The sequence below is a fragment of the Camelus bactrianus genome, chromosome 14 (assembly GCF_048773025.1).
Source record: "Camelus bactrianus isolate YW-2024 breed Bactrian camel chromosome 14, ASM4877302v1, whole genome shotgun sequence".
NCBI lineage: Eukaryota > Metazoa > Chordata > Mammalia > Artiodactyla > Camelidae > Camelus > Camelus bactrianus.
This window is the reverse complement of record NC_133552.1, coordinates 39957139-39975446: the sequence shown is the minus strand read 5'-3', so window position 1 is coordinate 39975446 and position 18308 is coordinate 39957139. Positions and strand designations below refer to the sequence as shown.

Here is an 18308-nt window from a genome sequence, read left to right as displayed (position 1 = left end):
TTCTAAACCTTTCTAAACACAATCTCCCTCAAAGCTTTCTGACATGAAAGAACGAGAATTTTCTATTTCAGTCCACATAAGTCTAATAATTTTACCAGGTGAACTTTTGCCTTTTTTTCCAGGCAGCCCCATTTTCCCAAATTCAATCCAGTCAGCAATAACTGAGTTAATGCATTCTTATGTCAAAAAATTTTTTTAGAGGATTGTATTATATTTCTTTTACATAAATCTTTGAGAAGTTTCTAGATGTTTCATGATGACCTCTCTTCTCCTATAAGAGGGCTCATTTCCACATAATATCTTGCTTAAAAAATACAATTTTATCATATGAAAAAGAACCACTGGTAATTTAACACAAAATTAGTTCTCATGGTTGGTAAAATTAAACATAGCCTTTTACCATGTTTTACGAAAATATATAATTCCATAATCAGATATGAATGTTATTCTCAAGTAATGTCACAAGAGAAATTCTGTTTATTTAGTTAATTATTCAGGCATATTAAATAACTTTATATATATATGATCTTGATAAAACGTATATGCCAGTTTACAGTATGAACTAGAATTCTGTCACTTAGCTTTTATAACTTAGCCTTCAGACTCTACCCTTGGGCCTCCCAAGGATGATCAATGCATCTGTGGCAAAGCTCTTTGCAAATGATATAATTGTTTCAAAATACCACAAGAAAACAAATGCTTTGTCAAAATCAGACTAATGTCAAGTACAAACTTCAATTTGGAAATTAAAAAAGAAATTTAAATCTACCAATTTAAGTAACACCTTGCCACATACACTTTCTGTGTCAAGAGATTTATTTTTCATACAGTGAGGTGGATATTTCAGGAGGAAAAATTGGAAAAATAGAATACAGTTGCTCCGTTTTTGGGGGCTGTAACTCTAGGGCTTAGGAACACCTCGATTTTACCCCTCCTTCATCCCCTTATCTATCTGAAGGTAAGAGCCTTTGATGATCTAGTTGACTTAGACCTTCAGGACCAGCTCACTTCATTTGGTCTTTGGAGGGATGACGACCAAGTATGTGTTCACTCCCGGGGTTGAGCATGACAGACACAGTTTGTTTTCTCTATCACAATTCTGGGATCTGAAGTGTCCTCTGTTACTCCCTACCTCTCTCCCTTCCTTCATCTCTCTCTCCCTGCCTGCTCTCTGTCTGTCTCTGTCTTTCTATAGTCTCAGTCTTACTTTCAACTCATCTAAGGTATTCAATTCTAGATAATGATAGAATTCTTTAAAATAAGTGTCATATTGTTTCTTTTCATTTTATTCCACTATGTAGCTTTCTTGTGGAAAGGGGGCACATTTACCTTTCTTAAAAATTTCCTATAAGGAGAAATATTTATAAATGTTGTCACAGAAGGGGATTTTCCTATTTGTATCCAATGGCACTGAAAAATAAAAGTATATTTCCTTATTTCAACATTAGACTTAAATGTATTAATATATTTTGATATAAAGTCTCAGGTATTATTCTGCAGTATAGAACTTCTGTGATGATGAAAGTAATCTAAGGCTACACTGTCCGATATTATAGACACTATCTATACATGACAGCTGAGCACTTAAAACGTGGCTAGTCTAACTGAAATAATGAATTTTAAAATGTATTTAATTTTAACTATTCTAAACATTAATGTAAACAATCACATGTGGCTAGTTGCTACCATATTAGATTAGCATAGTCCAACAATGAAAAATATGAACAACTTTTCTATATTATTGGTACGCTATAACATTGTGGTAGAGCTAAGAAAGGGATAATTCAGCGCATGAAAGAGGTTTAAGTTGTGATTGTAAAGTTTTGTACTTATAAGCCATTGGATGCTGCACATTCCACAAGTCATTGTCTTAATTACTAATTCTCTTTCCCATTAATTAAAACTAAAATTATATAGGCTGGATGGCACAAAATATAAGCAAAAATTATTAGTGATTTTATGAAATATATGCTTTTAGTTTTGACTATTATGTGTAAATAAAGATAAGGATGGTTAGCATGTCATTTAAATAGGAAGTAAGGTTTTAGGCAAGGGTATAGTAGGTAAGCAAAGACTCTCAATAGAGAAAACAATCTGAACAAAGTCATATATATAGGATTAATAAGTGATAGTTGATCAGAAAAAGAATAGATTTGGACTGAGGAAAAGATTGGAAAGTTGTCCTAGTTTCTGATTGTTTTGTAACCAGTTATCACAAAATTATTGACCTGAAACAATCAGTGATTATTCTTTCCATTTCATGAGTGAGGAGCAGAGGCATGGCTTAGCTGTGTCCTTTGCTGAGTCTCATAAGCCTGAAATCAAAGTGCCGGCTGGGATTCATTCTCATCCAGAAGTTTGACTGGGGAAGACTTCCCAGACTCACTCAGGTTGTTGTCACAATTCTTTTTCTTGAACTGCTTAGCTGAGGGTCTTGGCTTCTCATTGGCTGTGGCTGGAAGCTGCTTTCAGGTTCTCAAAGCTACCCAGGGTTCCCCACCATAATGCCTTCTTCACAGGCAGTTCCTACTCATTGACTTCTTCAAGGCCAGGAGCAAAAATATATCTCTATAGTCTCCTGCAATGGGGTCTCATATACTGTGACTTAATCAAGATAGTCTTATCCAATCTATTCTATTGGTTAAAAGAAAGTCACAGAGTCCACCTACACTCAAGGGAAGGGGATTATACTAGGGTGTTTATGTTGGGGTCCACCTTAGGTTACGTCAAGCACAAAAAGTTATTTAGGATTTAGTTACAGAGTGTATTGGATTCACCATTTGAACATCACATGTTTTTTGGTAGCTATACCTTAAAAATAAGTAAGTACTTTGAAGATAGAAGTGTGTGATGGAGAGGAACTCAAGTCATTCAGTTCAAGTCTTCATTAAATTGAGGAAATCAAATCAGTATTTTTTTTGTGTGTTTGTTTTAATTTGCTTTAACATAACTAATGTCAAATGATCAATTTTTTGAAACATTTTGCTTTACTATAGATAGATGTCAGATGATGTAGCCCTATATCTGAGTAGCAACTTCTTTAGTTTGAGAAAGTCAGTGCAATAACTAAGGAAACTAAAGAGAAGTGACGATGTTGATTCTTTCCTGGAAGCATGAGCCAGAACACAGGTGTCAGGCATGTAAACCATACATCTGTAACTGGAGAGAGGAAAGCAAGGTTAACAAAGAAATGTGAGTAACAAAGAAAAAGAGAAGTAATGTATTCCGTGAAGTAATGGGTGAAAAGACCTATGGTGCAATAGCCTTCAAGATTAAAAAGAAAATTAAAAGAGGGAATCGTATCAATGCTTCCATAGGTCTAAAAATAAGAAGCAGATTAGTGGTTACCTAGATCTGGGGGAGTTGGGGGGAATAGGGAATGATTGCTAATGGGAATAGGGTTTCTTTTGGGGGTGATGAAAAATATTCAAAACCTGAATGTGGTGATATTTCAACAACTGAGTATATAAGGAAAAGCATTGTTTTGTACACTTTAAATAGGTAAATTATATGATATGTGATTTATACTCTAAACCACCATTTGCGAAAAATAAGAAATACTATGTTTAATGAAAGAAAATCAGTATTTTACACAATCTTCTATTGTATATAGATTTTTTGAATATTCCTGAAACTCTAGGCATAAGGATGTTTGGACATAATGAAAGACTAGATGGAAGCCTAGAATATATAACTGTAAGTTTTTCAACTTAATAGTCAATTTATAGCAATAGAAAGAATAGGAAATAAAATTGTATTAGTCCTGTATATCCAACTTACAAAAGCATCTATTCAAAACTGCATAGGGCAAAACCAAGGAAAGGTTATAAAACTATATTCAAATAAACAGAACTGTAGGCCCAGGCCCAGGTGTGTCCCACATGCACAGCATGCCAGGAAGGTGCCCCTCAGCAGTCATTTTGCCTAACTGACTCCTCCGTAGAAGAGGCTTTTCTACCTGAGAGCTAGCTGAAGAGGTTGATGGTTGTGTTGCCAACATTTTCTCAGGTGATGAGAGCAACCACTGGAAGAAAGTGTCATGATTTCAGCCATGCAATTGTTATTTGAGTTAATGGGAAGTCTGGACCCAGAAAAAATTCTGGACCCAGAAAAAAAAAAGCACAGCTATGTGTAATGAGACCACAAGAACATTTGTAAATGTTTCCTTTGTCGTTTTTGACCAATGGAATTGTGTTACTCATCCTGACATTGCTGTCAATGGAAAAGGGGATAACATTTCAGATGTCAACAAATTTTTGAAAGATAACAAGTGGATAGAGGAGTAGAAGAAAACTCAACAAATGAGTGAAACTTGTGCCCTAAAATCCTGCAGAAGGGGATACTAACCAGAATTGATTGGGTGATCAGCAGAACCTGGGACAGGCTTGGGATATGAAGGCATAAGAAGGATACAGTTAGGTTTGTTGTTTTTTTTTTTTTTCACCCAGACAGAAGATGAAAAGGTTCTTCCCTAGGGAAAATAAGGAGTCCCAGAGAAGTAATCTACATGTTCATGTGTAAAAAAAAAAAGTATGATGAAAAGCTGCAAAAACAGTATGAATCCACACTTTATGAAAGTTGGCTGTGAGCGATACTTACATAGCTCCCTTGTAGAAGTGTCACACAGAATTAGATAAGGCGATATTTGTTTGGTTTTCTCCTAAAACAAGCAGTCCTCAGGTAGCAGGCCCTTAAGGGAAGAATTTTTTAAAAATTAAAAATTCAGGTTTTAACAAAAAACTTGAGGTACTTCTGCAGCAGACTGAATAATTTGGATATGAAAGGAAGATAAATGAATCCCAGGGAAGCGAGGACAGAGAATTGCTTACATCTACAAACTTGATGATTGAAAGCATTGCTGCTCAGTTAAAACAAATGGAAATTTGTGAAATGGGTGGAGCTTTTTTGATAGTAGGAGATGCTCAGTCTGGGCAGATGATCATTTTATGAGAAAACAACATATGGACTCTGCAAAAATTAAAACTACTGTAGAAGTTTTCTTGTTTTGTTTTGTTTTTTTGTTTGTTTTTTAAATGAAAGAAGGAAAAGGAAGGGAAGAGTCTGGTCATAATGAGTGACTGAAAGAGCAGATACAAAAGCAAAAGGAGAAAGAGAAAACAGTGGGTGAAAAAGGAAGAAAGAGGAAAAGAAAGGACTTGTGATATAAAAAGAAGAAAGATGTTGTTCAAGAAGTATGCACACAAGCTGAACTTCTGAATGAAGATGCAGCAGGTCTCAGAATCACAAAAGATCATGAAGTGGAGAATGAAGGTGAGTCAGCTAGAGAAAGAAGCATATGACAGGTTAGATGAGGAAGAACAGAAGTATTTTGTGATGAAGCTCAAAGGAGATCAACAAGCCAAGAGAGAATGTTATGTAAGCACAGAAACAAAAGCTGGGACAGAGAATAAGGTAGAAAGTCCAAGGAGAAAGGAAAGAAGAGATCTGTTGATTTTTAAAAAAAGAAGAAAAACAATGTGAAGTTGGGGTACGCTGAGTTAAAGACAAATGATATTAAGAATGAGGTCCATGGGACCAGTGGAGACATTAAATCTGAAGGTGACACTCAGTCTATTGAAACTAATATGATAAAACAAAGGACCGTTGTTTGAAGATCTTTAGAATAACACTGAAAATGGCTAAAAGTGAAGAGTGATGTAAAGATGACATAAAGAAATGGAAAGATATCTCATGCTCTTGAATTGGAAGGATTAATTTTGTTTAAAATGACCATACTACCCAAAGTAATCTACAAATTTAATGCAATCCTTACCAAGTTACCCAGGAAATTTTTCACAGAATTAGAACAAATAATCCTAAAATTTATATGGCATCACAAAAGAACCAGAATTGCTAAAGCAATATTGAAGAAAAAGAACGAACCTGGAGGAATAAACCTCCCAGACTTCAGACAATACAACAGAGCTACAGAAACCAACACAGCATGTTATTAGCACAAAAACAGACATATGGATCAATGGAAAAGACTAGAGATCCCAGAAATAAACCCACAGACTTACAGTTAATGAATTTTCCATAAAGAAGGCAAGAATATACAATGGAGAAAAGACAGCTTCTTCGATAAATGGTGTTGAGAAACTGGATAGCATCATGTAAATCAATGAAGTTAGAACTCTCCCTCATATCATACACACAAAAAAATCCTCAAGATGGCTTAAAAGCTTAAACATAAGATAAGACACTATAAACTTCTTAGAAGAAAACATAGGCAGAACATTTTCTGACATAAATCTTAGCAATGTTCTCCCAGGGCAGTCTACCCAGACAATAGAAATGAGAGTGAAAATAAACAGATGGGACCTAATTAAACTTATAGGCTTTAGCACAGCTAAGGAAACCATAAGCAAAAGAAAAAGACAACCTATGGAATGGGAGAAAATATTTGCAAATGAAGAAACTGACTGACAAGGGCTTAATCTCTAGAATATATAAACAGCTCATACAATTAAATAACAAAAATCAAACAACCCAATCCAAAAATGGGCAGAAGACCTAAACAAGAATTCTCCAGTGAAGACATACAAATGGCCAATAGGCACATTTGAAAAAATGCTCAATATCAGTTACAGAGAAATGCAAATGAAAGCTACAATGAGGTATCACCTCACACCAGTGAGAATGCCCATTATTCAAAAGTCCACAAACAATAAGTGCTGGAGAGGGTGTGGAGAAAAGGGAGCCCTCCTACACTGCTGGTGGGAATGTAATTTGGTGCAGCTGTTATGGGAAACAATTTGGAAAAACTAGAAATAGACTTACCATATGATCCAGCAGTCCCACTCCTAGGCATATATCCAGAAGGAACTCTAATTCAACAAGATACTTGCACTCCAATGCTCATATCAGCACTACATACAACAAGCAAGACATGGAAACAATCAAAATGTCTGTTGACAGATGACTAGATAAAGAAGCTGTGTTATATTTATTCAAAGGGATACTACTCAGCCATAAAAAATAATAAAATAATATTATTTGCAGCAACATAGATGGACCTGGAGATCATCATTCTAAGTGAAGTAAGCCAGAAAGAGAAAGAAAAATACCATATGACATCACTCATATGTGGAATCTAAAACAAAACAAAACAAAAAAGAAGACACTAATGAACTTATCTACAAAACAGAGAGACTCACAGACATAGTAAGCAAACTTAAGGTTATGGTGGGGTCGGGGGAAGCAGGTGGGAAGGGATAAACTAAGAGTTTGAGATTTGCAAATATTAACTACTATGTATAACATAGATAAACAAATTTCTTCTGTATAGCATAGGTAACTATATTCAATATCTTGTAGTAACCTGTAAAGGAAAAGAATTAGGAAAATGAATATGTGTATATATGTATGACTTATTTATGCTGTACAACAGAAATTGACATATTATTAACTGACTATGCTTCAATTAAAAAAACACTTTTCAGAAAAAAACCTAAATTTTAATGTAGTTGTGGCTGGCCAATATATCAGTCTGTCAGCATATTTATAAAACTAATAACGAGCAGATGTTCTAGTGAGAAAAGTAGATACTGCAGAGTAAAGAAATAATATTAATCTCTAGGTTTATCTGGAAAATTCAGAATGAATTGTATCAAAAATACATTAGAAATGATTTAATTTTAAAGCTCTTTCCTCCAACTATCATACCTCTCTGCATTTAGGATTTCCTTTTAGGAAGTATAAATGATTCTGTGGTCACTTAATGGTTGCACTCTCGGAGCCCTTGCCAAGTGTTGACGGTTGTTTGAAATGAGAGCCAGGCTGTGTTGGCTCACTCCTCAGATTCATTCCCTGGTCCAGCCAGACAGCACTCAGACTCGCCAACACACAAAGGCAGGCTGAGACCCACGCCAACCTGTGTCCTTTCAGACTCTGCCAGACTTAGATCAGGCTGCTTGTTGACTAATGAACAGCCTGCTGTATTAGTGGCATTAGCTGCCACAAGAAGATATGTCTTGGTACCTGTCCACAAATCCGTTTTTCACCTACTGAACTGGAGATGGAATGATGGACTATCAAGAACTATAGAACACACCATTTACATCCTGACTCTGCACTGGAGATCTTCTATGGAACCATTCTAGACACATTCTAAAAGAGTGAAGTAAATTAAATTACACGTATAGGGAATAAATTAAGAGCTCAATATTCTGAGTTCACATCAGAATCACACAGGTCTAACCCTTACCTAAAGGTGTGACTATAGACAAATGACTTAGCCTCTCTAAGCCTTTTTTTTCTAAGTCATTTGTAAAGTGAGGAATACTATTACCTACTTCGTTGTGTTGTTGTAAAGAGTTAATATTCTTAAAACACTTAGAACAGCATTTGTATAATCATTATATGAATGTTCACTATTATTATTATTCCTCTGCTGAAAATAATGAGACTATAAGGTATGTAAGTCACCATAAAACATATTACTCTGTTCCTTTTATGCTGATGAAACTAAAATAAAAAATGTTGGGCTGATACTTGATTAGGTGGGGGGCATTAACAAAGAGAAGACAATTTTTAGACATGATGAAATGAAAGTGAAATAGTACAGATTTCAGAGGCATCATGAAGAGAGCTGGAATGTTGTGTGTCCTGGCACTTATGGAATGGACTGTAGATGTCAGTGTACCTGGGGGGTCCTTAAAAAATAGACGTTGTTAAGCCTCACCCACTATGGGAGATTTTGGGTGAGTGAATGTGGTGTGGATTCTGGGAACAGGAATAGTTAAGTTAGAAGTTTCTTAGTGGTTCTTCAGGCCAACCTGATATGGATACCACTGATAGGGAACAGAGTTACTGTGGAATTGACACTGCCTTACTCCAGATCTGCAATCTAGGGAGCCTTGGAAAGTCTCCATCAACTGCAGTATGTATGACACGGTTGATAACTGCCAAGTTTGTATTTCTGCCACATGCTCAAGAGCATTGCCATTAATTATTTGGGTTGAATGTCATAAACCTGCTCTAATCCTCTGCTGGCCCTCAAACTGCAGCTTGTCAAGTGGAAGATCTGAAAATGTGATGCTAATGAGAAAACCAATGTGCATATTTTGAGATCCATCATTTAGAGAATTGATTGCTGAAATCAATTCATTTCAATGTGAATATGTTTCATGATTTTGATAAATGTTTAATGAAAATATTGTTACTTTATGTAATTATGTTTTTATTTTTGGTGAAATAATTCAGTTAAAATGCATTTAGAATTCCTAAAAAAGCCCGTTTGTGCCAATGCACTGAATAGAGTGGTGACATGAAAAGAACAGCGGAGCTGGCAGTGATCTTGATTAGCTGGACTCACATTCTCATTTATAGATGAGGAGGTTAAGGATCTCAAATGTTCATCGACCTTTACAAGGTCCCAGGTCTCATTAGTGGCTTTCCAGGTTCTAGAAAACTCTGTGTCTGACTGTAAAGCCAATATCCCTCACTAAGCTCTCTGGCCTTCAGATAACTCTGAGCTTGCATTTTTCTGTTTTGTGGCATTTTTATTAATATTTGTGGAGAAAATTTGGAAGTTATACACATAAAAGTTTCTATGATTAAATTTGCCATTAAAAACCTAATGGGGTATTTAAATAACTTTTTGACCATCATTGATTTGCTAACCCCAAATACTTTTCTGTGTGTGAGTGAGGAGCCTATCTAATATGACATTTTAAATATAAGCAGATGAAATTGAATCTACTGTCCTCACTGTGAATGTTGTAGTAAGAAGATTGTTGGCTGGCACTTTAATGGTCTAAGAATCTTTGGAGATATATATATATATATATATATATATATATAAAATATATATAATATTTTCCTCCTTTACCAGATTGAGTTAATTCCCTTTATTTTATAACTGAGCAGGACCTGTGAGACCTTCCAGGGTCAGACCCCTCCCCCATATCCTCTGTCGTAGCTCCTCTCTGAAGTACCCAGATAATAGTATCTCATGTATATTTCCTGAGGTTTTTAAATGCTAAAAACCTCTATCAAAGGGAAGAAATTAACCGAGAGCACATGGCCCAGACCTTCTGGCGTCTAGGGGATCTACAGTGTTGACATCCCTGTTACCTCAACATCAACCAATCAGAGAAGTGTGCATGAGCTGATCATGCACCCTGTGACCCCCCTGGTCCCTTTCTTGGCCTTTAAATATGCTTTGCTGAAATCCTTAGGGGAGTTTGGGGTTTTCCTGGGCATGAGCCACTCTGTCCTCCTTGCTTTAGCTATGCTTCCATAAATGAAAGAAAATTATTTTTTTTTTATTGTAACATTGTGTGACCTCAGTACTCCAAGATCTGGAGAACAGTGGCCCTAATGGCTCTGCTGTTATATCAAAGTGGGCCTTTTGCAATTTGGCTTTTATCTTTGTGTGTGTGTGTGTGTGTGTGTGTGTGTGTGTGTGTGTGTGTGTGTGTGTGTGTGTGTTGTGTATGAATGTCTTGGTACCTGAGTCCAAATCTTGTTCTCTCTTTCTAGTTTTGCTGAAAGTGAGGCATCTGAATGTGAGTGAGTAAGATATGTGTGTGTGTGTGTGTGTGTGTATATATATATATAATTATCTATTTCTGCTGTTTCCTTAAACTGAAGTGGATATTTGGGAACTGGAAAAAAAATCCCTGAAAATAGCCAAGATGATTGGGTTCTGTATAAACCATTAGAGGAAAAATTTGCATGTCTCTTTCTGCGCCTTTGAGATGATCTATCCGGGGTCTTAAGGAAAAAGGTTTTTTAACTCAGGCAGAAAAACTGAGATCTCTGGTTCTATCTGTCTTTATATAAATTGTAACATGTAAAAGTACTCTGTTTAACTGATTTAAAAATAAGGACTTACAAATTAAATACTTCTAAGTACAAAAGAAGCTAGACAACAAATTTCAGGCTCATGTGATTTAGGAAATATTTAATATTAAATTAATACCTGATATTAAAGTCAGCTTTAGTTTGTTGGTATAATCAACACAGACATGTCTTTTATGGTACCTAGGTTTATTGGAGGTCAATAGATTCATGCTGTTTCTGTTGCAGAGTTTGTCAGCAGAAAGAAAAAAAAATTCAGGTAACTTGGTATAACAAAATTAAATTAAATGCAAATAATACAACAGCTCTTTGGTAAACTCTTTGGAAAATAATTATTTTAGGAATGTCTACTTTAAAATGATCTCTCCAGATATTTAGTAACTTGAAATTTTAGGGTTGTGCTAACTTAAGTTAAATGCTGGAAGTTTGTTAAATAGCTAGATCATTCCCAAACAAAGTAAGATACTCGGAACATTATTTACTGAACACTGACTTCCCTTTACAGAGAAACTAAAGATGTTTAGGACTATTATTAATTATGTTTGGTGCTACACTGAGATATTGTCTTTAAAAGCACATGTTTTTAGAAATTATTCTTGGTATTTATGTTTGCCAATCTACAGGGTGATAATGTAAAAGATAGCTCATAATTGCTAACTCCTTGGTTTACACTAGAACTTTTTCTGTAGAATTTTTTAAGAGTTGAGGATTGTAATTTAAATATGCCATTAAAGTTACTAAAAATAATAAAGGAAACATTTCAGTATACCGTAGGAAAGTAGGTTATACGTTTTGAGTTAAAACAAAATGCTTTTGTCCTAAAGCTGGTTGTTTCTAGATGAAAAAATAAGGCACAAACTAGTATGGACACAGAGAGTTGCGGGAAGTTTGTAGAAAGGAGCTCTAAGTAAGGTGTTTTGTACATGGTTGGGCTGAGATTCGATTAAATGTAAGTAGGTAAATGGATTGTTATTGAATGGAGACTGGTGCAGGACTAGATTTGGTTCCTCTCTGTTAAGAGAACAAGTTCACTTGCTTGTGATAACGGATGCTTCTGATAACAGATTGTGTGAAACTTCTTGATGTTGTTGACAAACTTCCCACCACATCCTAATCAAAGTTCTTTTGACTTCAGCTAACTTTGGGATGCTTCAGAGGACCCCTGAGGCACCTCAGGCAAAAATATTGAACTAACTAGGATTGGTTGGTAGGTTAAATTACACAGCATTGTCAAGTGAGTAATAAGCCTCCTCAGAATATGTGGTAGGAATAAGTGTTGTTAATATAGATATTCTGGAAATTACATAAGATTTCTGAAATTTAGATACATCCTGACATAATGCTATCGATCATAATTCTAATTGTTATCTTAGAATGTTGTATGCCACAGCAACTTGATGAAGCGTCTTTGTTGAAAAGTGCTGTAACCAGATCTTTAACCTTGCCTTTTTAAGTCTTTCTCCATTCTTAGACAGTTAAGCTGATGCTTTGCAAAACTGCTACATCTTCAATAAGATTCACAAAAAGGATTTTTTGACAAGTACAGATTTCTTTTAGATCATACTGATGAACTGGGTAAGGGGTTTAAAAGTTCTAATGAAAACTCTGATTTCATAAAACTGTTAGAAAAAGGATTAATTTCATAAGATTAAGTAAAGTGGTGAATATGGTTATAATTTTTTGGTTTTGTCTGAAATATTACTGGCTTTTAATCTACACTTGCTAATTGGTTTATCAGATGTTTATCTCCCTATCAGTATTGAAAGTTATTGTTTTACTTCCAACCACACAGTTGTCTCCTGTGCTTAGGATAGAAAGAATTCTCTAATGGTGTTGTCACAGGGTATAACTGCCCTCAATGCTTGGTTTTTGCCTGTTTCTAAAAGCACATGTACAATGCCTCTGTAAAAATTGGGTATAAGTGATAAAATGCATGGCCTGTGTTGTGTTTCCCCATTAATACATGTCTGAGTCTGTTCATGATATCTGATTAGTTTTCCCCCAACTTGGATAGGTAGGCAAATATAAAGGAGGCCTGGCACTGAGGGACATGATCTGATCCTGGGGCAGTAGTCATCACCCGAGCATCAAGGCATGAATATTTTGATCATCAGTGTTTCTACTGAAAGATTTGCAATGACAAGGGAAAATGATGGGGAAATCCTCACATGATGAGGTATGGAGAAGTCATTCTGGCTTATACACAGTATAACTTAAACTTTACAGACCAAAGAGGCCTGTTCTGTGACCTTTTGGACATGCATTGCACATCTGCTTTGGCCTTGAAGAGGGGAATGCATTTGAAAGTCAAAATAGAGTAGCTGTGGTTCAGACATTCAAGGTGAAACTAGGTGGCCATGGTGGGGCATGATTTCAGACACTTTCTTGTATTGTTGAGAACACAAAATTTCTGAGCTGTGTCATACTCAGGAGACCACCAACCATTCTCCAAGCAGTGACTGCTGGCAGATGCAACCTTATGATTTTAAGGTCTTCTCTTGTAACTATTAAATTTTTAGATAATAAAATTGTTTTTGGTGAGATGTTAGCAGAGAGAAGGAGCCATGTGTAGTGGCCAATAGCTCCTATTACATATATGTTAATATCACATCAGATAAAGCCTACATAGATAAAAGTAGACAACTGGCTACCTGGCTACACGTCTCTGACAAAGTGTTAGGTTCAGACTGGTTTTTCAGGCTTATTCTCCTGAATTCCTCTGGGAATGGGGATTGAGATCCATTCTGTCTATTAAAGTTCTGGTCATCTCTCCTCCAACTACTACTAATGGGGTCTGCTGGTGCCAAAAGGGTGAACTAAAGGACTGGGATCTTAATCATACAAAACTCAGATATAGGACTTGAAACTCAGAAATATTTCCCATTTAGTGTTCATCCTCCAAGTCAAGGCAGGGCTATCCCTGTTTCAGCAGGAAGTAGCCAGAGTGGTCATTGCCCCATTCCCTGAAAGACTTGGGAAAGGATGAAATAGGACTGGAGATTGAGACTGAGTCCCCCTAAAACCTGGTTCTTCTGCCAAATTTATGATTAATCTCTCTGTCCAAAACATTATTCCCTTTCTTGTCCAATACCTGTTCTCCTCAAGATTGAGGAGTATCAAAGAAAAGGGGGGGAATTTTAACTAAGCAGGACCCTGTGGGGCCTTCCAGGGTCAGACTCCTTGCCCATATCCTCTGCTGTAGCTCCTCTCTGAATTACCCAGATAATAGTATCTCAATAGTAGTTCTTGACTTTTTTAGATGCTAAAAACCACCAACCAAAGGGAAGAAATTAACTACTTGATGGTCAAGAGCACATGTCCCCCAGAACTTCTGGTGCCTAGAAGTTGATGCTGTTGACCACCCTGTTACCTCACCAGCAACCAGTCAGGGAATTGTGCACAAGCTGATCATCTACCTACAAACCCCCTCCTTTACCTGGTCTTTAAATGTACTTTTCTGAAACCCTCTGGGGAGTTTGGGGTTTTCTTGGGCATGAGCCACCCTGTCCTCCTTGCTCAGCCCTGCAATAAACCTTTCTCTGCTCCAAGCTCTGAGGTTTCCATTTGTTTGACCTCGTGGGCATTGGTCACAGGAACTTGCCTTCTGTAACAGAGCATGCTAGGCTGACATCCAGAGCTGACCTATGCCAGCTCTGTAAATCTTCTCTGTCTTAGTTTTGACCAGGCTGCATAGATGCAGAGACCCTGCTAGGTAAAGAATGGCCCTCTAGAAGGGCACCTGTAAATACCAGGTTAATAGAAGCTTTTCTAGTACGGGGTTTTTGAAATAATAATAAATATGTACTGAATTCTACTTGACCTTTTATTTAATGAGAGGAAAATCTTTGGTGGAAAGAAAAAAAACACAAAACCTAACAAGGTAAATATCACAGAAAAGGCACAGAACATGTGCGGAGGCTTTGCATGGCTTCTATTTCATTGGATGCAACATTATATTTTTCCTTCTTTTTTACTGAAATATAGTTGACTTACAGTGCTGTGTTAGTTTCAGTTGTACAGAAAAGTGATTCAGTTATACATATATTAATATATATATTTCTTTCAGATTCTTTTCCATTATAGGTTATTAAAATTTACTGAATATAGTTCCTTGTGCTATACACTAGGCCCTTTTTGCTTATCCATTTTATATATAGTAGTGTGTATATGTTAATCCCAAACTCCTAATTTATCCCTTCCCTCTATCCCTTTCCCCTTTGGTAACCATAGTTTGTTTTCTATGTCTGTGAGTCTATTTGGATACAATTTTATTTTTCCTTAACTTTTTGTGCTAATAATGTAGTTTCTAGTATTTTTACCTTAATATAATTTTTACTTAACATATTATATCATGTATTTTAGAGCAGTTTAATTTTACAGGAAAATTGAGCAGAAAGTATAGAGAGTCCCCACAAACTTCCCAGTGCCTACCCTACCCCATTTCCCCTATTACTATAATATCTTGCATCAGTGTGGTACATTTGGTACAATGGATGAACCAATATTGATACATTATTTTTAACAAAATCTCATTGTTTGCACTAGGATACATTCTTTTTGTTGTATGTATGTTGTATGGTTCTATGGATTTTGCCAAATGCATGAAGTTGTAAACCCACCATTCCAATATCATATACACTATTTTCACTACCCTGAAAATTCCCTGTCTTCCACACATTTATTTCAACCACCAAACCTTAAAAATTATTATTACTTTTTTTAGTCTCTATATTCTTGACTTTTTCAGAATATTGTATACCTGGAATCAAACAATGTGCAGCCTTTTCAGATTGGTCTTGTTCACTCAGTAATATGCATTTAAAGTTCTTCCATGTCTTCTATGGCTTCATAGCTCTTTTTTTTTTTTTTAATCACTGAACAATATATTATTTTATGGATATGAAGACCACTATTTGTTTGTCCATTTATCTATTAAAGGACATCTTTGTTCCTTCCATGTTTTGGAAATTATGAATAAAGTTTTTATAAATATTCATATGCAGGTTTTTGTGTGCACATAAGTTTCCAACATATGTATTTAAATGTCTAGGAGCACAATTGCCATTTTATATGGTAAGAACATATTTATCTTTTTAAGAAACTGCCAAAATGGCTGTGCCATTTTGCACTTCAACTAACAATGAAAGATTGTACCTGTTGGTTCACATCTTCACCAGCATTCTGTGCTGTCAGTATTTTAGATTTTGGCAGTTCTAATAATGTGAGTAGTGGTTTATGATTGTTATTTTAATATGCAATTTCCTCTTGTCATATGATGTTGAACATCTTTTTCTATGTTTATTTGACATCTGTATATCTTTTTTTGGTGAAGTGTCTGTTCAAATCTTTTGCTTACTTCTTTTTTCTTATTTTTGAGTTTTGAGAGTTCTTGTGTATTTTGAATACATTTCTTTTATCAGCTGTGTATTTTGCAAAAAAATTTCTCCCAGTCTGTGAATGGTCTTTTCATTTTCTTAAAAGAAAATTTTGCAGAGAAGAAGTGTTCAATTTTAATAAAGTCTAACTTCATTAAAGCAATAATTTTTTTTTTCTTTCATGGATCAGGCATTTGGTGTTTGTCTAAAAACTTGTTTCAAATCCCAGGGTCACATAGCTTTTTGTTATCATCTTTAAGTTTCACAATTTCATATTTTGCCTTAGGTATATGATCCAGTTTGGTTAATTTTTGTGGAAGTGTAAAGTTAGTATCTACAAACTTTTTTTTTTTTTTTTTGCATATGGTTAGTTGTTCCAGCACCACTTTTGAAAAAGACTATACTTTCTCCATTGGATTCCCTTTGCTCTTTTGTGAAATCTCAGTTGACTATATTTGTGTGCATCTATTTCTGGACTCTGTATTATGTTTCATTGATTTATATGTTTATTCTTTCACCTATATCACACTGTCTTGATAGCTTTATAGTCAATCTTGAAATAGGTGGTGTCATTCCTCTGCTATTCTTTAATATTACATGGACTATTCTGGGTCTTTGCTTTTCTATATAAACTTTCGAGTTTGTTGATTTCCACAAAGTAGCTGGCTGAGATTCTGATTGGGATTCCATTGAATCTATAGATCAAGCTGGGGAGAACTGACATTTTTAGGATATCGCATCTGCCTATCTATGAATATAGACTATCTTTGCAATTATTTAAAGCTTTAATTTCTTTCATCAGATCTTCCAGTTTTCCTCATATAGACCTCATATACATTTTGTTAGATTGTTATGTAGGCATTTTTTATGTTAATGTAAATGGTGTTGTATTTTAAATTTTAAAATCCAATTGTTCATTGCTAGTATATAGAAAAGCAACTGACTTTTGTTTATTAATATTATATATGGCACCTCTGCTCTATATAGTGTATTGCTTATTATTTCCAGGGTTGTTTTGTTGGTTCTTGGTGGTATTTTCTACATAGATGTCATCTGAAAAAAAATGCTTTATTTCTTCCTTTCCAATATTTATACCATTAATTTTGTCTCTTGTTTTATTGCATTAAGTAGAATATCCTGTATGATGTTGAGTAGAAATAGTGAAAGGTGGCATCCTTTCCTTGTTCCTGATCTTAGTTGGGGGAGCATCTTGTTCATCATCATTATTAGTACAAGGCTAGCTGTAGTTTTTTGTTTTTTGTTTTTTCATAAATGTTCTTTATCAAGTTGAGGTAATTCTTCTCTTTTCTGCTGAGAGCTTTTATAATAAATGGGTGTTGTATATTGTCAAATGCTTTTTCTGCATCTATTGATATCATCTTATGATTTTTGTTTTTTAGCTTGTTATTGTGATGAATTGCATTCATTTATTTTTGAATGCTGATCCAGCTTTGCATACCTGGTATAAATTCCACTTAGTCATGCTATATAATTATTTTTATACATTGTTGTGTTTGATTTGCTAATATTATGTTGAGGATTTTTGCATACTTATGAGAGATATTGATCTGTAGTTCCCTTTTCTTATAAAATTTTTTCCTGGATTTGAAGTTAGGGTAATGCTTCACAGAAATAACTTAGGAAGTACTGCTCTTGCTTCTACATTCTGGAATAGATTGTAAAGAATGAGCATCATTTCTTTCTTAAATGATTAGAATTCACTAGTGAAAACACCTGGGAATTTTGCTTTCTGTTTTGGAATGTTATTTATTTGATTCAATTTCTTTAAAGGTTGTTTAGGTTATCTGTTTCTCCTTGTGTGAGTTTTGGTAGACTGTGTCTTTCAACAAGTTGATCAATTTCATCTAAGTTACCAAATTTATGAGAATATAGTTGTTCATAATGTCCCTTAATTATCCTATAAATGATCATGAGTTCAATAGTGATAGTCCCTCTTTTATTTTTGATATTAGTAATTTGTGTTTTCTTTCTCTTTTTCTTGGTTAGTCTGAATAAGGATTTGTGAACCTTACTAATCCTTTCAAATAATCAAATTTTGAATTATTTTATTTTCTCTATTTTCCTAGTTTCAATTATATTAATTTCTTTTCCAAATTTGAAAATTTC

The 18308-nt window shown here is 35.0% G+C and overlaps 1 protein-coding gene and 1 pseudogene across 1 annotated transcript in view; both read left to right on the top strand.

The window, feature by feature from the left end:
* Positions 1 to 18308, top strand: part of KLHL1 (kelch like family member 1) — a 329276-nt gene that overhangs the window by 20587 nt on the left and 290381 nt on the right. The window lies entirely within an intron of this gene.
* Positions 4508 to 5116, top strand: LOC141579831 (luc7-like protein 3 pseudogene; annotated as a pseudogene).